Source organism: Petaurus breviceps, unplaced genomic scaffold, assembly GCF_028583685.1.
Source record: "Petaurus breviceps papuanus isolate PSGF00001 unplaced genomic scaffold, PetGlider_PUasm1.0 90895, whole genome shotgun sequence".
Lineage (NCBI taxonomy): Eukaryota > Metazoa > Chordata > Mammalia > Diprotodontia > Petauridae > Petaurus > Petaurus breviceps.
Genome location: NW_027187372.1, coordinates 37,105,755 through 37,127,841, shown reverse-complemented (window position 1 = coordinate 37,127,841; position 22,087 = coordinate 37,105,755). Strand labels below are relative to the sequence as shown.

General features: G+C 36.4%; 1 protein-coding gene across 2 annotated transcripts in view; it reads right to left on the bottom strand.

Annotated features, from left to right (window-relative positions):
* SYT14 (synaptotagmin 14) overlaps nucleotides 1-22,087 on the bottom strand; it is a 282,879-nt gene that overhangs the window by 194,054 nt on the left and 66,738 nt on the right. The window lies entirely within an intron of this gene.

The window sequence follows — 22,087 nt, the reverse complement described above, 5'->3', positions numbered from 1 at the left end:
AATGAAAGTAAACTTGATTTATACAGTGTAAATTGCTAGTTTATACCTAGTTTCTGCTAGACTGCCTTCCAGTTTTTCCAACAGTTTTTGTTAAATAATTTCTTACACCATTAGCTGGGATCTTCGGATTTATCAAACACTAAACTACTGTGCTCATTTGTCTCTGTACATTTTATAACTAATTTGTTCTACCAATCAATATGTTTCTTATCTAGTACCAAAATGTTTTGATGATTATGCCTTTGTAGTATAGTTTGAAATCTGATATTTCTAAGGCCTCCTTCCTTCCTATTTTTTCATTAATTCTCTTGATAGTTTTAACTTTTTGCTCCTCCAGATGAATTTTTTTATTACTTATGTGCCTCCAGGTGAACATTATTATTACTTTTTCTAGTTCTACTACTGTCTTTCATAGTTTGATTGGTATGGCACTGGAGAAATAAATTGATTTAGGTAGTACTGTCATTTTAATTTTACTGGCACTGCCTATCCATTAGCAATTAATATTTCTCCAATTATTTAGATCTTTACTTGTATAAAGAGGATTTTGTGATTATGTTTACATCACACCCAATATGTATTTTGCCAGGCAGACTCCCAAGTATTTTACACTAACTGTAGTTATTTTAAAAGGAATTTTTCTTCCTATCTCTTCCTGTTGGATTTTGTTTGCAATACAAAAAATGCTGATGATTTATGTGTTTATTTTATGTACTGCAACTTTTCTGAAGATGTTAATTGTTTCAAATAGTTTTTTAGCACCTCTCTAGGGTTCTCTAAGTAAACCATCATATCATTTGCAAAAAAATGTTAACTTTACTTCCTCTTTGCCTGTTTATATCTTTCAATTTATTTTTCTTGCCTAATTATTAGCTAGCATTTATAGCACTAAAATTAATAGTAATGATGATTATTGATACCCTTGTTTTCACTTGATATTACTGGTAAAGCCTCTGACTTATTCCCAATACAGATAACACTGGCTCTTCGTATTATATAGATACTATCTTCCATTTAAAAGAAAGCTGAATTTATTCATTTCCATTGTAGTGGTTTTAATGGATGTGCCTCGTCAAAAGCTTTTTTTCTGTATCAAAGGACATAATCAGGATTTTTCTTATTAACATGATCAGTTACTTTTACAGTTTTCCTAATAATGAACCAGCTCTGCATTCCTAGTAAAAATCCAGCCTGGTGTAATAGTAATGAAATTTGAAGTTCCTTTTGTATTGCTAAGGTGAGAGGTACTTAGTACTTAGTAATTAATCAAGCCTCAGTTAAAGAAACAAAAGGTATGAACCCCTATTGCTGACTTAAAAGGAAGGGGTTGGCTGAAACAGGAAGGAGCTAATCCCATGTGTGTATATAAGGAGAAGTCCCTTCTGGGTCAGACAGATCTTCTTGGAGCAAGCTTTGTGGAGGCAGAAGCTGCTGCCACTGGGAAGGCTGAAGAGGAAAGTTCCCCTAGGGCTGGAGAGAATGATTTTTATTTGGAGAACTCAGATGAAGTGATTTTGATTCTGGGAATCAGCTGAAACTTCTGCTGAGTCCGAGGGCCAGCTGGAGCTGAGGGACAGCTGGAGCTGCTGAGGATTTCCAAGGGCCAGCCAGAGTGCTAAAGACTGAGGAAGCATGACTGTGATGCTGGTACTTTATATGAACCTGTTTGTGGCTTTGTTAAGCCTTAACTTCCCGGGAACAGAGACTGAAGGATTTAAGGACTGAAGGACTGGATGCTGTGAGCTTCAGTGTGGAACAGGAAGTGCTAGGAGAGCCAGACAAGGTCCTGGGAGCTGTCTGCCTTTGAACCCAGGTGACAGTTTGGTGAATCCAGGTAGGATCTGGGACCATGGAAGGGGATCTGGGGAATCTGAGAGACCACCCCAAGTCAAGCTGAAAGAAGACTTTACTTGGATACTGTGTACTGACTGAGAAGATTATAATTTACTAGTGACCTAGGGGTGGAAGGCTTGTGTATTTTCTAATGATTGAATAGTGAATGATGATTAAATAGTAACTGATTTGTAACTTGGTGTGCCCCATGGGTAGAGAACTTTGACTACTGTACTTAACGAGGGAAACCTCCCTTAAGGATGATTTGAATGATTGGGATGACTGAATGATTGAGTTACTAAATGATTGTTCTTTGTTCAAAACTTTGTGACCACTGTGGTGAAAACTATGTGGCCATTTTCTGTGATAAGTTGTTGTGAATGCTACATTTTGATTTTCTGTGATAAGTTGTAACATTGTGAATGTTGTACCTTGATTTACTGTGAATGTTCTGCTCTGGTTTGTTATGTAATAAATAGAGTGTTCACTATACTGTATAATCAGAACCTTAAAAGCTGTTCACAGTAGCCATCCTCTGGAAAGCTGCTCATTCATGGCCTTACACCTAGTTACAGTATATAATCTTTGTGATATATTGCTTAGTCCCCTTGCTAATGCTTATTTAAGTTTTTGTATCAATATTCACTACGGAAATTAGTCTATAGTTTACTTTCCTTGTTTTAACTCTCTTTGATTTAGGTATCAAGACCATAGTTGTATCATAGAAGGAATTTGGTAGAGCCCTTTCTTTTCCTATTTTTTTTTCAAAGAGTTTATGTAGTTCACAGGCACCAGTATTTACTTGATTGACAAGATATTTAGAACTTAGCTTATAAAGGATTTCAATAAAATCAGTTCTTTATGTTAAAAAAATAAAGCTAAAAAAACTAGAAAGTACAATCTAAATGTAGGTGAGGTATAGCTGGTCACTTTATCCCACAAAATATGGGTCAAGGTGACAGTCAACTCTCTATTATTTAGGATTTATTTCTTTAATCAGTTGATTATTTATATCCTTCATATTCTATTCCTCCCTGCAGATGACTTTTTGGTGCTTTCTACTTGAGAACAAGCACAACAGAGGATAGAGGGTTATGCTGTCATACTCTAATAGGTCTATTAAATGTTTGGTATGAAAAAATAGGGAATTCATTAGTTTATGTAAGATGCCAATATTTTTTGTAGCTCTAATTTATTTAGGATATTCTTTTCACTTCTTTCCATGGATCATGAAGAGCTGATTTACGTTAATGCTAACAAGTAAAAAAAAAAAACAAACCAAGTACATGAAATAGTTTTCCTGAAAGAATTCCAGATATGAGAACAAACAACTGAGAGAACCAAGTTTTCTCAGCGTTGGAAAACCAAACACCGAGATCTGAAAAATAACTTTTTAGGTGCATGTCCCCTAACCAGGCTATCTAAAATTAACTTGGCAAAATTACTTTAACCAATCTTAACACTCCCCCAAAATTTCTTTAAAGCATTTTAATGCATTGTAAATATAATACTGACAGGTATTTTAAAATACCACAATATTACACTCAGCATGTCTGGGATGGTGTTCTTTTAAAGGGCCAAGTATATCACTTCCATCAGAATCATCTTCACTCTTCACACATTTCTAAAACAGAGTCTACTACAGTAAGTTTTGTGGTTGCAGAGAACAAGCTGTTTTAGGCTTTTCCGGAAACTGTGCTTTTAGAATCTTTTCAAAATGATTTCATCCAACATCTTCAAAAAGTCTTTCTTGCCAAAACATGTTGGTTGCTAAGAATCTTCAAGGAATTTTAAATTGTTTTCGCCAAAATACTTTGGTTGCCAGTTTAATCTTCCTGCCATTTTTCAGCTTTGCAGCTGCTCTGTCCTGCTCCTCTTCAACTTGATTTCCATCTCTTGCCTTGGGGCCTCAATGAAAACTTACTGTATCTAGCTCATATTAGCTAATTGGTCATGTAATCTTCCTGCCCATCCCTTCACACTTGTTTTCCATCTTTTGTTCTAAAACAGTAAGCATGTCAATAAAATCTACCATTGCCTTTGGGGTGACATCATTCAATTGCCTTATGGCCACATTTACCATCCCTGCAACTTCTCCTATCTCTATATGCGCTGTCCTGCTCTACTAGAATGAAAATTCCATGATGTAAGGGACTCTCTCTTTTATATCTGTATCCCCAGCACTAAACCCCACACTGGCTACGAAGTACTTTCAATAAATGCTTTAGTATTTATGCATTTATTCATTAGTTCATTCATTCCTAGGGGAGGTACTGAATAAGAAGTCAGAACACATGGACTGGAATCTGGATTCTGACCCTTAATAGTTGTGTGACTATAAGCAAGGCATTTAGATACTCTACTAAATTTCCTTATTTGAAAAATAGGGAAAACAATATTTGTACTAACCATCTCCCAGAACTGATGTAAGGAACATACTTCATAAACAATTTTTTTAAAACCCACTCTGAGTTTTTATTCATTTGCCTATATAAATCAAAGTTTAAAAACTGATGAGATACAGACTTCTGTCAATTCTGATTTTACCAGTCTTTGATGGTTCACAGGCAATGACTAGACAAAGAAAGTTTAATCTGAGGGCCTCAGGAAGCCATATTATCACAAAAACATATTTAGAGCTAGAAGAGAACTGAGCTAAGATGAGAGTGGGACTCTTTCTGGCAAAAGACCACTGTAGGACAGCTAAAGTTGTGGACTGAATTTACATTTTATTCTACAGGCAATAGGGAACCACTGGAGCTTACTGAGTAGTGGGCTGATATGGTCAGATTTGCACTTTGACATGAATCAGTTTGGAAGCTTTGGGATAGTTTCGAAAGGGGAAGAAATCTGAAGCAGAAAGAGCAATTAGAAAACTGCTGCAACAGTTCAAGCAAGAGGAGACAGATGGTTGGGTGGCGAGTGGGGGCAGTTATGTAAGTGAAGAGGAGAGGCTGGATGTAAAAGATGATGCAGAGGTAGAAATGACAAGATTTGGCATTTGAATGGATATGTGAAGTGAGGGTGAGTGAAGAATAGAGGATAATGCTAAGGTTATAAACCTGGGACAAGAAGAATGGTGTGGTAATATGTTTTGTTTAACTATACTTATTTAAGATGGACTGCAATGGGGAGTAGAGTTAGGGATTTGTACCGGAAGGAAGGAAGGAAGGAAGGAAGGAAGGAAGGAAGGAAGGAAGGAAGGAAGGAACCATAATTGTTTTAAAATACAGAAAACATGAAATTCAGAAGGAAACACAAGACAAATTTGCTACTTCTTTGTTTAATATAAACTTAAAAAAAACCTTTACAGAAGTTCACAATCTCTCTTTTTTTCTTTGTATTTGATTCTTAAATGATTATGCTGATAACTATAAAATTCATGTGTGCGTATGTATATGTGTGTGTGTGCATGTATCCTGAGGTAAAAAACAGAACAGGGGAAGAAAAGACCTTAAAAGGGCAGGTATTATGAACAAAAATTAGTAAGATAACATTATAAAACCACAATGGTAGAAAAGGGAACAGGTACAGCCATTTGCACTAATAGAAAACCTGTGGCATTTCCACCCACATTTGGGCTGGGTTCAGCCAGTTTACATAAACAGAAAAATTCGGATAACTACTGCTGGTATTAATCTTTACACCAGTTTCTTATGAGACTATAACTGCAGACCCAGAAAGTGAGAAGAGAGGCAAGGAACAGCATAGCTAGGCATTCTTGAGTGAACATTTACCTGACTCCTCCACTGAAGAAAGAAAATTAGAAGGGAACGTAACCTCCATGTTCCATGTCAATGTCTTAGGTTTCTGTGGTTGCAGTATGGCATAAAAAAGTATTAGACTTGGAATCAGGAAGACAATGATCTAAATCCCATCTCTGACACTTATTAGTTATTAGTATGGTCAGTCATATCTTCATCTACTCTGTATACAGTTTGTATGAGTGGCTATTTACATGTTTTCTCTTCTATTAGGATATACATTTCTTGAAAGCAGTGATTGTTTTTTGGCTTTCTTTGTATACTCAGTGATTAGAATAGTGCCTGGCATAAAAAAAATGCTTGTTTATTGACTGACAATAGATTAGCTACTTAATCTTTCTAAACTTCAGTTTCCTCATCTTTAAAACAGAGATAATCCCTGAAGCACCTACCTCACTGTTTTATTGTGAGTTCAGGACTTCATCACCTCTTGCCTAGATTATTGCAGTGGTCTTTTAACTGATATCCCAGTCTCAGATATCACCCCAATCTAATCCACTGCCTCTATACAGATGACAAAATTATTTTCCTTAAGCACCAATCTAACCATGTCACTTCCCTACTTGATAAACTCCACTGATTAGGATCAAATATAAACTCTCTTCATTTGGCTTTCAAAGTTCTTCCCAATCTATCTCTAATCTTTTTTTTCCAGCCTTGCTAAATATTACTTCACTTCTTGTACTCATGGACCAGCCAAACTGGCTTTCTTGTTCTTCCTCTATAAAGGCACAACAATCATCTCCATGCCTTTGCACTGGTGGTCCTCCATATCCGGAACTCCCTCCTTGCTTCCACTTCAGAGAATCAATCTCATCCTTCAAAAAAACATTCAAGCACTACCTCCTAAGCCCTTCCTAATCTCTCCAACTGCTAGCAACCCCTCATCCATAACAATATTGTATTTATTCTGTATATGCACACATATGTATATATTGCCTCCTGAGACAGAGAAGAAGGATTGTTTTATTCTTTGTATTTGTATCCCCAGCACCCACCTAGCACAGTAGCTGGCCCATAGTTGGTACTAAAAAAGGCTTGTTAATTTATCTTTATTTCTTTCGCTGTCTCTATATATTGAAGACTTTTTAGTCTATATAGCTTGGAGACTATAAGTATTTGGGATGGCTAACTATAAAAAATACTTCTTACATTTTTTTTTTGCTTTTTGGAGGGCAATTGGGATTAAGTGACTTGCCCAAAGTCACATGGCTAATAAGTATATCAAGTATCTGAGGCCGAATTTGAACTCAAGGCCACCTGACTCCAGGGCTGGTGCTGTATTCACTACACCACCTAGCCGCCCCTCACTTCTTAAATTTTTATAGTGTTACATTGGAAGAGATTATGGACAACAACTGGGTCTGTGATAATGCTCCAATTCAAGTACAGTTTATTAGTTGAGCTCTTAGAATATTTTAAATTTAGCATTTATAATATGGGAATTTATTATCTGCCACCTTATTTTCAATATTGCAGTGTCTTTGTTGACATATTATTGGCAAAGCTCATAAGGAAGTCACCTATGGAAGGTCTTTGATTCTACTTTTGAGTCTTATCTGTTTCATAGAATCCATCTGATGGCAAATCACTTTGGGTTACATTCCACAAATATATGGTGTGCACTTGTTGTCAACCTTTATTATTGCTTAGTGAAATGATGTTTGCTTAAACTGAAAGTATTTCTGTAGGCTTTTTACCCCCTTTATCATGTGTTCTGAGAATATCTGTCAATCTCTCTCCTTTGGCAAGGAAATATTATTGAATCTATACCTATAATAGGGTAACATCCCCTGTGTTTCATTACTATTCTATTAGTTTTTATTATGATGCTTTCTAAATTTGTTATGGTCCATTTTATAATTTTAGAAAGATAAAGATTGGTATTATGTAGGGGTTTATTGTTATAAATGTATTCTTTCCATTGAACTCTGATATCAGAATGTCATTAAGTTTCAATGTGTTCAGTCATAGCATTCTCCTTAGCATGCTTTGCCTGGAGATAACCAGCAGGTTTGAATTGCCTACATCCACTGGCTCAATTTAGCCATCATAAACAATCTCTAAATCTTCAGTATCTACCTCTCCATGGCATATGTTAATGATTTTGAACTTACTGATTCTAAATGGCATTTTGATATAATTGGAGAAAGATTTCATGAGCTAAAGCAAATAAAATGGAACTTAGTGTATGTTTGTATACATATATATATACATATAGTCACATAGTTTGATGTAATCAATGTATGTGAAGTGATTAATAAGTTGATATGATTTGATTTCTTCTTTAACTTGGAAGTCTTATCAATGAATGAAGCATATAGTAACTTTTTACTATGTATAAAGTATTGTGCTAACCTCTGAGGATACAATCAGAAAAGCCAGCCACTCCTCTTAAAAAGCTCATATTCTAATAAAGGAAAAAAACACATATAAGGTTTCAGCTGCAAGTCAGAAAGAAAGATTCCATCGTCCTTGGGATACAGCAACAAAGCAGTCATTAATGTCTCTTCTTATATATCATTTTCACTATTAAAAGCATTTTACTAAAAAATCTTATAAAAGTGATCATTGAAAACTAAAACAAATTTTAAAAAAGCATTTTACTTTCTGATGTTAAACCATTTGACGATGCAAAGGACTTTGTTGGAAAGAACTTTCTAAGTCTTCAGTAGCAGTAGCACCTGCAAGAACCATTGACAGGCTACATCTCCACAAAGACTGATTCCCAAGATAACAGTACATACATACATATCCCTATACATATATACATGTATACAGATTTATCTAGGTAGCAATAAATTTGGTGTATCTTTGATCTCTTAGCACTTCCTATCCCTTTCCTTTTCTAATTTTCTAATCTTTTTTAAATGCTTTGTTGACAATCTTATTTATATCTATTACTGCCGCCAAATACCTTCTCCCTCTAAGTAAAAAAAAATCCGTAAACCAAACATATGTATGTATGTGTATATATGTATACATACAAATTTTCCAAAAAAATAAATCAAGATATTGACCATGTATAAGAATGTACATTTGGTTCTGTTAGGTATCTATATTTTGAGAGTTTTTCTCTCCATCTAGTTAGGAAATTAAGAGTATGTGGTATGATGAAAGCATTCCTTTTTTTTTTTTTTTTACAAAATATGATTTATCTTAATTTATTTTTAGTTTTCAACATTCACTTCCATAAGATTACAAGTTCCAAATTTTCTCCTCCTCTCTATCCTCTCCCATACCCCAAGACAGCATGTAATATGTAAAGAATTGGAACCAATGGGAGAAACCACAAAAAAAGGAAAAAGAGAGAGAGACACACACAGAGAGGGAAAGAGAGAGAGAGAGAGAGAGAAACACCATAAATATTATGTCTCAATCTGTATTCAGACTCCATAGTCCTTTTCCTGGATGTGGATAGCATTTTCTATGATAAGTCTTTTGTAATTGTCTTAGATCCTTGCATTGCTAAGAAGAGATCAAGTCTATCAAAATTAGTCATCACACAATGTGGCTGTTACTGTGTACAATGTTCTCCTGGTTCTGGTCACTTCACTCAGCATCAATTCATATAAGTCTTTCCAGGTTAAAAACATTCTTCTTAAGTTTTTATGGGTCAATGTTACATCAAAGGGGTTGTGGGAAACTGTTCCATTTATGAAGATGCTCCAATTCCAATAGAGTTTACTGGTTGGGTTGTATAGAATACTTCTGAGTTCTGCATTTGCAGTAGTGGAATTTCTCCTCTTACATGATAGCCAGATTTTGATGTATTAGTCTAACCAACATCTTGTTTTTACAGCCTACAATGATGAAGTGCATAGTTTTTATAATTTCCTTGCATTCTAAGTGTAGGCTTCTTAAAGATAATCTTTCTATAATTGCTAGTGGCAATGACCTGGTCCTGAAGTGCTATCATTAATTACATTTCCACATGACTTAGCCTTTTTTCCCATTACTACTGGCTAAATTTATGTGAACGTTACTTAAAGAGGATCTTTTCATTTTATTTTTGGGTTTTAGCCAAGACAATCTTGACTAAGCAGAGTGACGAGAATGAGAAGAAATTACAGAAACTGGGCATGAAGGTGACTGAGAAAACCAGGCAGTGCTGATTGGGTCCACTAGGGATAGGGACATATGAGATGATGGTGGCAAACACAAGACATACATGGTTTTATAATTGCCTTGTAATTACAATGTTCATCCTTTAGGTTTCATCAAAGGGAATAATAACAACTAAAGGGAATCACATCTATATTGCTCCTGGAAGGAAGATTATCAATAACAATGCCCTTGCGTCCAGGGGCTGATGGAACTTCTAGTTCAAATCTACTTTTAGAACTTATTGAATCCTCTATGCCTTGGATGTTCTAGGTATTCAATAAGTGTGATCCTAGTGATTGTTAGCTCTCCACTAAAATGGTTGCTATTGGGTGGTTTTCCACTGATACTACCCTTAATTCCTTTCCATGAGAACCCACTAGGCCTCTACCAGGAATAGACACCAGCAGTCCTTAGACAACCTCTACTTACACAGTCTCCCTGAAGAAATAGGTAAGAACTATTACTTCCATAACACATCATATCCCTCCAGGTCACAAATTAGATATAATCTGCAATTTCTCACTCTCTTATTCTCATATCCAATCTGTTATCAAGTTCTGTCAATTCTACCTTCAAAATATCTCTTGAATATGTAACCTCTCCACAGTCACTATCACCACCCTAGTGCAGGCCCTCATCATCTCATACTTGGACTACTGGAAAAGCATGTTTATTGTTTTGCCTGTCACAAATCTCTCCCCACTCTAGCGTATCCTCCACTTGACTGTCAAAGTGATCTTCCTAAAGCTCAAGTCTGACCGTGTCACCCCTCACCCCATTCAGTAAGCTCCAGTAGCTCATTATCATTTCCAGGATCAAACATAATATCTCCTGCTTAGCTTTTAAAATCTTTCATAACTGTAATGTAATGCCAAGGAAAGGCAACTTCCCAGGTTCAAAATACCAGCATAGGTGCTCTCTATTTTATTCAGTGACAAACAAAGAACAGAGAAGATTAAAACATGACATCATTCAAAATACAGCATTTACTAAGTGTGATTAAATAATCTCCAAGTACTACCCCACCCCAGGACCTTCCAATCATTCAATCAATTACAAAGTCTCTGTTCTAAATACTTCTCCACCCCTAGGCTATACCTTAATTAAGTCCACCACAAAGCCCCTCTTCTCAAATGTAGATTAGTTTCCAAACATAAGGTCAAAAGTTCCCCACCCCTGGATCACAATTGAATCTACCCCAGAGTTACATCAAGTTTAAACACAGCACTTAATACCCAAATGGAGGTCTTTTCTTCATCTTGACACGAGGCAAGTTCTCAGCAATCTTAGTTCCTGGGGAGACAAGGCTTAGCAAGGCCACAAGATACATTGCCAGTCCCTTCATGAATTCATCCTCTGTCTGTAGAACAGTCCTAGAAACCCTGAACACATTAGCAAAGCCCTCTCCCAGGATTTCTGTAAACATACAACAAGAAAATCCTTCTTCAGGGCTTCTGTACCAACAGAAAGGCTCCCAGACCCCTGCAACAACAGCACTGTCCTTCACCAGTGGACAGTATTCACTCTGTCTGCAGGACAGTCTCCAGACCCCTGCAACAACAGTACTGTCCCTCACCAGTGGACAGTATTCACTCTCTGTCTGCAGGACAGTCTCAGGGCTTCTTAGCGAACAGCCAGGTTCCAGGACTTCTTCAACAAAAGGACAGTCTTTCACCAGTGGACAAATCTGGCAAAATAACATCAAAACAGACAGACAAAGTACCAGCAAAACAGCCATGTCTCCTCAGTCCTTGGCAGCTCAGGGGGCAGGTCTCAAAAGTCCAGGGCAATTCAAAGCGGCCACCAGCAATTCTCTCAGTCTCTCTCTCTCCACGAGGTGTTGCTTCCAAAAAAATCTTCCGCCTCTCTCTAGTGTCTCTCCAAATCTACATCACCAGCTCCTCCCAGTTCAGGACTTTCTTTTCACATCAACAAGCCCATCCCACAGGTGGGATTAACAAACTCTGGGTTTTAACACAATCAATTTGAAAACCAAGCCAATACAGGGGAATCTTTAATTGCCATTACTATCACAATAACCTGGCTCCCTACTACCTTTCTAGTCCTCTTACATCTTACTCCCCTTTCATGTACTCTGTGATCTAGTGACACCAGTCTTCTTGCTGTTCTTGGTTCAAATGTACTACATCTCCAGACCCTGGGTATTTTCAATGATTGTCTCCCATTTTTGGAATGTTCTCTCTCTTCATCACCACTTCTAGACTTCCTCAAATTCGGCTAAAATCCCACCTTCTACAAGAAGCTTTTCCTAGTGCCCTTTAATACTAAAGCCTTTGTTTTATTAATTATCTCCAACTTTTCTCATCCATATCTTGTTTATACTTAATCATTTACATGCTGTCTCCCCAAGTATACTGTGAGCTCCTCAAGAAAAGGGATTTTTTAATCTTTTTTTGTATCTCCAGTGCTTAGGACAGTGCCTAGAATATAGTGGGTGCTTGTTTACTGACCTAAATGCAACAAATTCCACTTGTTGGAAGCTCACTCCCCTTATAGCCCTCAAGTTGGAAGCTGAGAACTTGCAATATGCCTCTGACTTCAAGTCCCATCTTATCAACAAATGACAGAATACTGAGCATAAGAGATAGCCTCATCAATTTAAATAATGTCTGAGGTAAATAGATATTACAAAGTGTCACACTGTATGGAAATTATCTTTAACATTGCATTATTTTTCTTCCAAATAAGACTACTCAAGTGTACTGCCAGCTAAAAGTCTTGCCTCAAGTATTACTTAAGATGTTGCTGCCAAAGGGCAAAGAAAGTACCAATAAGAACCAGGTTAGAGTCTGATGGACCACCTTGACTACATGACAGAAAACTCAGCATTGGGGGCGGCTAGGTGGCACAGTGAATAGAGCACTGGCCCTGGAGTCAGGAGTACCTGAGTTCAAATCCAGCCTCGGACACTTAACACAAAAACTAGCTGTGTGACCTTGGGCAAGTCACTTAACTCCAATTGCCCTCCAAAAAGCAAAAAAAGAAAAGAAAAGAAAACCCAGCGTTTATGCAGTGATAATGGGAAAAGACGTGGTCTAAGACACTACTCAGAGGATGCCTATGGCCTTACAAGATTCTGATCTTGTTTTTACATGCACTATCAAATTCACCCTAAGCCCACTGGTGACTAAAGAGTAAAATGTGAGTGAGGCTACCAGCTCTCCCACCTGTTGTATCATTGCATCCTTTAGGACTACTTTAGGACTACTTAGGATCACGACCCACAGTTTAAGAAGTGCTGAGGGATCACAAGCAGAAAAAGTTTAAGAATCCTTGCTTTAGGAGACCATATTCTTTAGCCAAGTAGCACCATGACCTTTTTCTATTTGTTGAAACTGAATTATATGATGAAATTTGCAATCATATATTAATCCTACCCAAATGACTATAAGCTAGCTCAAATGAATGATAAAGGATATTTTATTAAACCCTTTAAAGTATGAATGAGTAATTTTCCTTGAACCACTTCCTAACAGGTGGTCTAACTTCCAAACAACATAGTCTAGCTTTAACTGGCTTCCTGAGCAGAAGTATTTAGAGGGTACCATAGCCACTCCTATTCCTAAAATGATCAATCACACTGATAAATATCCTTGAAAAAAGTCTACAGTGTTGACTTTATTAGAATGCACCATTTTTTTTTAAGACAATCTATCCTCTTACTAAAGAGTTACCTAGGTTGGAAAGGTGAGTTCATTAGATAATCTCCTAAAGAGGAAATATCTTTCATACTACAAAAATGGTCAATTTACCTGTATATTTATTACCAAAAAATAACATTCTAGGGATTTTTTACAGAAAAAAAGTTGATAAATAAAAGAAAAAATCAAAGCAAAATTTAACCAAATTCTATATAGCTAACATGATTTCAATCCTTTAATATAATTTTAGTATTTTCCAATAACTTTCAATATGTAGCTTACCTATGGCAAATCATTAAACCTTTGTGTCTCAGGCCATTCTAAAAAGTTGACAAACTTATTTGTACCTGCTTATTAACTCATGATAAATTATAAGACTTAATAGAACTTATTCATAAAGTATACCATTCAAGTACTACTTCAACGTTTCATTCTGGTGTGGAGAGGTTCCTATATTTCTGAAGTTTATTGCAGTAGAGCTCAAGTTCTGGAAGATTTTTACCAAGTTAAAAGTCTTCAAATAAAGGTTTAATGGTAGTTTCTGTGTCTTTTCTGAGGACCAGACAACATAAGAGAGAATCCTGAACTGAAGTCTTGATCCTAGTTAATGTTTTCTTGACCATAGAAACTAAAAGCACCAAGAAAGGAATGCAATCTGAATCAATGGATGGAACACTGATCCAGATATTTGAATTAGTAAGGTGAGTATATTTATAAGGTCCTTAAGTTTCACAGTTATCATATAAAATATAAAATGCTATTTTTTATGAAAAATATTTAAAATCAACATTTATGTATTTTAAGTTGAAAAGTAACTTTTAAGTGGTTTGATTTTTTTTAAGTACAAAAGCTAACCAGTACAGGTCTATTACTATAATCACAAGGAAAAAAATTAACAGGTGTGAATATATATGTGGTATAACTTAGTACATAAGTGATGAAAGAAATTATTTTTTATAATGGAAGACTAAATTAACTCCCTCAAAAGCATAGCATATAACTTCAGCAATCTAAAGCTATGTCACAGTATATAAAGTTACATAATATCCATAATACACCAATAATATCATAGCTATAGAGATTGTCTCTCCAGCAATCACCTCACAAATACTGAGTATTTTGTGAAATAGGGGGCCTCTATCAGAGTCTAAACCAGTGGTGGCAGAGATGGCAGCAGTAATGATGATGATGAGGGCAGTTTTTTCTTCCTCGTGCACCAGCATTTCAACTAGAACTGGCAAAGGCTTGGAGCTGTGGCAATAGACTAGCCAAATTAAGACAGCATACTAAATTTATTCTTTGCATAAGAATATATAGGATCCATCCTATCTAATATAAAAATGTAAAGTATCAATGTGAACTTTATCTCAGAGTATAACTTATTTAGCCTCATAAAAGAGAGAGCTAAAACCTACTTTGTGAAAATCTTTAAGAAATAGCAAAAAGAAAAGAAGCCTAAATTTTAAAGAAAAGTCCCTGAGGAAAAAAGATGGAAATATGGTACAAAAGCAATTTCACAAATCATTCTAAATGTTCATTAATTTTTCCTAGATTAAGAAAAGTATTTAGATGCTATCCTGTTTCTATAACTTATTCTAAGTGAAAGATTAATATGGCCACCTAGAGGAGAAAAACATAATAATCAAACATACTACAACATTTTCTTATTTTTTCAGATTATCTCTAACACAGATTAAGATTTCCACCTTATTGGGGCAGCCAGGTAGCACAGCAAGTAAGAGCACCGGCTCCAGTGTTGAGAAGACCTGGAGATCGAATCCCGGGCTCAGACACTTAGCACCCACCCAGAAACACCTGGCTGTGTAACCTTGAGCAAGTTACTTAACCCCAATTGCTTAGGGGCAGCCAGGTGGCTCAGTGAGTAAGAGCACCAGCTCCAGTGTCGGGATGACCTGGATCAAATCCGGGTTCAGATACTCAGCACCACACCCAGAAATATAACTGGCCGTGTAACCTTGAGCAAGTTACTTAACCCCGATTGCTTATAAAAAAAAAAAAAAGATTTCCACCTTACAAATGAGAAATAAATATTTCTTTTAATTTCAAGCTATATAATCAGAAATAATAGTCATTATCATTATCTATGTATATACATATGTAGATACATATATACACATAAATACAAACAAAAAATTTTTAATAACAAAATTCTTCTGGTGATAACATATGGCTGGAAATCATAAAATACTCAATTTCTAAAGAATCAAAATTACAGGTCAGGTCACACAACAGTCAAAGGAGATATACATGGTAGGTATAAGCTTATTACCTCCAAAGAATTGTGCACAAGAAATTGTGTAAAAGACATCAAAAAAGAGATGTATAACTATAAAAGGAGGTAGACCAATCATATAACAAAATGAGAGATGACAGAGAGACTCTTCCATTCCACTGGTACCATACTGTAATTTCCAGATAGAATTTCTGTGGAGTAATTACATACAGGAAAAGATGGTCAAGAGCCAAAGAGGATGAACACAGGAAGATCAGTTGTGATTTGAACTGTTGGTGTGGATACCTTCATTGATAAGATCATATCCATCTATAAAACCCCTAAGAAATCATCTAAATATTGCACCTTTGTTCCTCACATTAAAATGTTACAATGCCATGGAACAGTCGGAAGACAGCGAAGTCAGAACTCCTGCACCAAAAGCTTCCATCAAAAGAATAAGCTGCTTGCAGGCCACAGAGGAGCTTAAGAAGGATTTTGAAAACCAAATAAGAGTAGTGGAGGAAAAACTGGGAAGATAAATGAGAACGATGCAAGAAAATTATGAAATGAGAGTCAACAACCTGACTGAAGAAAATAACACATTAAAAAATAGACCAACTCAAATGGCAAAAGAGGCTCAAAAAGCCAAAGAGGATAAGAATGCCTTAAAAAACTGAATTTGCCAGATGGAAAAAGAATCTCAAAAGCTCACTGAAGAGAATAATTCCTTCAAAATTAGACTGGAGCAAATGGAAGCTAATGACTTTATGAGAAATCAAGATACTATAAAACACATCCAAACAAATGAAAAAAAAATAGAAGGCAATGTGAAATATCTCATTGGAAAAACCATGGACCTGGAAAATAGATTCAGGAGAGATAATTTAAAAATTATTGGACTACCTGAAAGCCATGATCAAAAAAAGAACCTAGAAATCATCCTTCAAGAAATTCTCAAGGAAAATGGCCCTGATGTTTTAGAACCAGAGGGCAAAATTGAGGCTGAAAGAATCCACCAATCACCTTCTGAAAAAGATCCCCAAAAGAAAACTCCTAGGAATATTATAACCAGGTTCCAGAGTTCCCAGATCAAGGAGAAAATATTACAAGCAGCCAGGAAGAAACAATTTGAATATTGTGGAAACACAATCAGGATAACACAGGATCTGGCAGCTTCTACACTGAGGGATCAAAGGGCTTGGAATATGATATTCCAGAGGGCAAAGGAGCTGGGATTAAAACCAAAAATCACCTACCCAGCAAAAATGAGTGTCATGTTTCAGGGGAAAATATGGTCATTCAATGGAATAGAGGACTTCCAAGCATTCTTGATGAAAAAACCAGAGTAGAATAGAAAATTTGATATTTAGATACAAGAAGCAAGAGAAGCATAAGAAGGTAAATGGAAAAGAAATCATAAGGAACTTTTCAAAGTTGAACTACTTACTTTCCTACATGGAAAAATGATAATTGTAACTTATGAAACTTTTCTCATTATGAGAATAGTTGAAGGGAATAGAAATTATATATATATATATATATATATATGTATACGTACATATATATGTCTATATAGAAGGGATATGGGAGTATGAATACATATGTGAGTGAGTGTATATATGTGTACAGGTATACATAGACAAAGGGCACAGGAAGGGATGATACTTAAAAGGTGAAATTAAGAAAGGAGAGAGGAATATAATGAGAGGAGATAGGGAGAGACATAATGGGGTAAATTATCTCATATAGAAGAGGCAAGGGAAAACTGTTACAATGGAGGGGAAGAACAGGAAGGCAAAAGGGAATGGGTCAACCTTATTCTCATTGAATTGGGCTTAGGGATGGAATGACATACACACTAAACAGGGTATCTCACCCTACAGGAGAGTAGGGGGGAAGGGCATGAAAGGGGGATGATGGAAGGGAGGGCAGGCTAGGGGGGAGGGAAGTTGGAAGTACCCACTTTTGAAAAGGGACAGTATCAAAGTAGAGAACAGAATTAGTGGGGGGTGGGATAGGATGGAGGGAAATACAGTCAGTCTTTCACAATATATCCACTATGGAAATGTTTTACATAGCTACACATGTACAACCTATATTGAATTTCTTATCTTCCCAGTAAAGGTGGGTGATGAGGGAGGTAGGGAAAGAATCTGGAATTCAAAGGTTTAAAATCAAATGTTTAAAATATATTATTATTATTTTATATATAACTGGGAAATAAGATATACACTGTGGCATAAAGATCCACCGTGCCCTACTGGAAAGTTGGAGGGGGAACAGAGGAAGATATGGGAGAGAGCAGACTGGGGGAGGGGATATTCAGTAGGATCGCTGTTTTGAGGATGTGGGTAGGAGAAAAATGGGGAGAAATTTGTAACTCAAAATCTTGTAGAAGTGAATGATGTAAACTAAAAAAAAAATGTTGCAATGCCAGGTGCAAGAGGAGAAGACAAGGAGTTCTGGGAAAATGACCTCAAATTTTTCAGTGAGGTGTTAGACAAGGTCCACAGCAGGAAGAGCCAGGAAGGAAGCATCACAAGAGACCTGAAAAGTGATGAAAAGGTTTAGAATAGCTTCTGTGGTAAGAGGGATAGCAAATCAGTTAGAGGCTTAAAAAATTGCCTTGCTGTAAGAGGGCTCGGTTGAGATTGATAAATTTGTAATGGACTTCCAATCAGCACACTTTCATGGTTTTCTCCATCTCTGTTTGTGTATAGAAGCAAAGGTAGCAAATAATAGAAATAATCCAAGATTGGATTCTGGCAAATGGTCAAGGTCAACAGGGTAAGTAGTCAAGAGTTTCAAGCATAAAGGATAATAAATGGCTGAACTGATTCATCAAGGAACTGAGAAAGGGAAGCGAGGAAAATGCAGACAACGAAGGCCTATGAAAAGTACTAGGAAGTAGTGGGATTGGAAATTGTCGCGAGTTTGTAGAAAAGGGTTAAGGGTAGGGTAAGGCAGGGGGAAAGATGGAATAATAAAAGACTATGATCAGATGAAGGAATTTCAGAATTCATGACAATGGAAATGGAACATGCACATGATGGCAAGATTAAGAGAATGACTATATCTCATCTCTCTGTGTGGTTAGCACAGAGTAGAGACATAAGTTATGTGAACGAAGTAAACTAAGAACTGAGATGTTAGGGCATTTGCAGAGTATCAATATGTATGTTTAAGTTCCCTAGTATAAGGGCAGGAGTTAAGATGTATTGATAAATAAAGGATAATGTTCTGAGAGGTCAGCAGATAAATGCAACCAGAATATTGATAAGGCAATAAACTTGGACTGAATGATCCTCCAAGGAGAAAAGGCTACTGAGTGGTGGCGGTGGAGAGTCTAGAAGTGACAACGGGGAGCAAGAAGTATTCCGACTTCTCCACCACATCCAGTGACTGTAAGTGCAAACAATACTAGAAAAGGGTGGTCAGAGACAGAATGTCAATGGGAGGGAGCTAGGTCTTAGAGTCAGAGGTTGGAGTAAGTAAGAAAGCAAAAGGCTTAAGACAATATCAAGTTTATTAGTTATAGAACAAGCACTAAAGAGAGCACAATGGGATGGACAGGCAGATACAGAATGGGACATTGTGGGGGTGGGGTAGGGGTTAATGGATTGGGATTAAGGAAATGTGCCATGGGGTACAGCTTTGGTACAATGACAGCAAGGGGTTCAGAATCACTGGAAGGGGGAGAATATGAAGGGCAGGAGTATGCTAACAACTAGATATGAATTCAGGCAGATTACCACTGGCTGTAGAGAAGTCCCTTCAGGAAGGGAGCTGATTAGACTGTTCAAGGCCTTTCTGTTAAATTCAGATGCATAGCAAGTAGTAGTGTACCTGGTAAGGCCCAGGAGGTCCACCTCATAGCAGATAAGGACAGGCAAAGATATGACTGGGGGAAGTTTATACAGGAAGCAGAAGTTGGCAATTTGAGGTGATTCTGGTCCAGGAATGATTGGGAAGTGGGTGGTCTAGATCAGAGCTAATCTGGTCCTCACAGGGCTGGGAAGGCCCTGGACAAAGAGGCTAGAGACAAGTACCCTAGATCTAGTGCTGATGCAGGATTTTCTGAGAAGCCCTGGAGGGAAAAGTCCTTAAATTATTCACTATGTGGAATTTTCCCATGTTAGCTCACCATATAATAGCTATTTGATCACCTGATTAAGATGTGTCACAATAAGCCATACTTAAATATTAACCAATCAGACATGTCAAGACTTTGATACTGGTGCCCTGTATTATTATTAAAGTAACCTCTGGGGGTGGCTAGGTGGCACAGTGAGTAAAGCGCCGGCCCCGGAGCCAGGAGGACCTGAGTTTGGTTCCGGCCTCAGCCACTTAACACCCACACACAAAAAAACTAGCCGTGTAACCTTGGGCAAGTTACTTAACCCCAACTGCCCTCCAAAAAGAAAAAAAAAGTAACTTCTTTAAAAAGTATGGACTTAGATTTGACATCCATAAATGGTTCATAAATGGCTTTCAAACATACCAAAAACTAATTATGAATTACTATGTAGTATGGAATTTGATATCATATTAACATCATACATTGGCACTATATGACCTGTTAGCCTTCCTCTTTCAATGTCTCTGTCAACTATTCCATCATTAAAACACTGATGTCTCTTTCAAGTACCACTCTCACACTACACATTTCTACACTTCAATAGCCTCTGAGTACCTCAAACTCATGGAGTCATAGAGTCCAAGAATTTCAAGTTGGAAAGGGCATTCGACATACTGACAGATGTTAATATTGCAGCCACTTAATCATTTGCAGTGATGAGGAACTCACCACTTCCAAAAGGAATTGAATCCATTTTTAGTCATCACCTATTGTTAAGAATTATTACCCGACACTGAACAGAAATGTGACTCTCAATAACTTCTACTTATTTCTACTAGTTCTCCTCTCTGGAGTACCAAGAAAATTAAGTCTAATATTTCTCCCATATGATAGTTTTGCAAATTCTTGAAGACAGTTAAGTTGACTTCAAGTCTTTTCTTTTCCAGGTTAAATATGAGCTTCAAATAATTTTCACATGCTATGATCTGGAGTCCCTTTATCATACTGGTGACTATCTTCCAGGTGAGTTCCAGTTAGTAAATTTCCTTCTGAGAATATCGTCCCCAGAAATGAACCAAATACTCCAGATGTGATCTGATCAGGGTAGTATATATTAGAACTATCAACTCTTATCCAAAATCTATGCTCCTTCTACACGTCTAAAACAACTCATCATTTCCTTCAAATTAGCTGCACATTCTGACTTATTTAATTTTTTCCTCTGACATGTGGAGTTTTAATTAGTTGTATTACAGTTCCTTCTAGTTCTACAATCCTACAATCCTACTTTGTTAATGATGTTACTATTCTTCTAATTCAATAATATTTATTAATATATTTATAAATAAATATTTATTAAACACTTACTATGTGAAAGGTACTGTGTGGTAGGTACTGAAAATACACAAATCAAAAAGACACTCTACTGTCTCCAAGAAACATACATACTTAGGCTTTAAAATCTAGTAGTCATCTATGACTTCTCTACTGCTCCTCACATCTAATCATTTACTAAATCCTTTTGATTTTTCCTCTATTATGACATCACTCACAATTATCCCTCCATTTCTAACTCGCTTGACTCATGGTTCACAGAATTTCAAATGAAAAAGGGACCTAGGAAACCATATAGAAGAAGTCATATCTATCCAAGGGTTTCCTAACTGGTTTTCCTGTCTCCAATCCATCGTACACTGCTATAGGATTAGTTTTACTAAAACACTACTTTCATTACATTTCTTATAAAGTTAAAGTTTCAACAACTTTGTTTCAGATTCAACACTTTTTTTCAATCTAGCCCTAATTTATATTTCTTGCCTTATTTTTCCACTATTGCATTATGCCAATGTATACTTTAGCCAAGCTGATGAACTCACTCTCTATTTTTCAAACATCTGATTTCACTTATAATACCACTCCCCTTGCCCAAAATTCCATCTTCATTTTCAAAGCCTTCCTAGTTTTCAAAGTTCAACTCAAGTCCCACAGTGATTTACTCCTCCTCTAAACTCCTAAAGAAATTCTGTCTATACTATTCATTTAGAATTTATCAAATACTTTCTTCTGTTATTTGTTATATTTTATGTATAAATATTTTATCTCCATGATTATTTTGTAAACACTTTGATGACAAAAACAGGAAGATATTTTTATATAATGCCTAGTGCCTGACCCACAGAAGGCATACAGTACATTAGTGACTAGCTGATAATTATAGCTATGAACAGGAGACTTATAACAATGCTGCACCAATCTGATACTTATTTATTCATTTAAAAAGCACTTATTAAGCACAAACTATATTAAAGTTACTGAGCTGAGTGGGAATACCAAGACAAAAATGACAACACAAATTTTTGGACTTGGCCAATATGGAATTGTAACATGCATATGTTTACCAAGATTA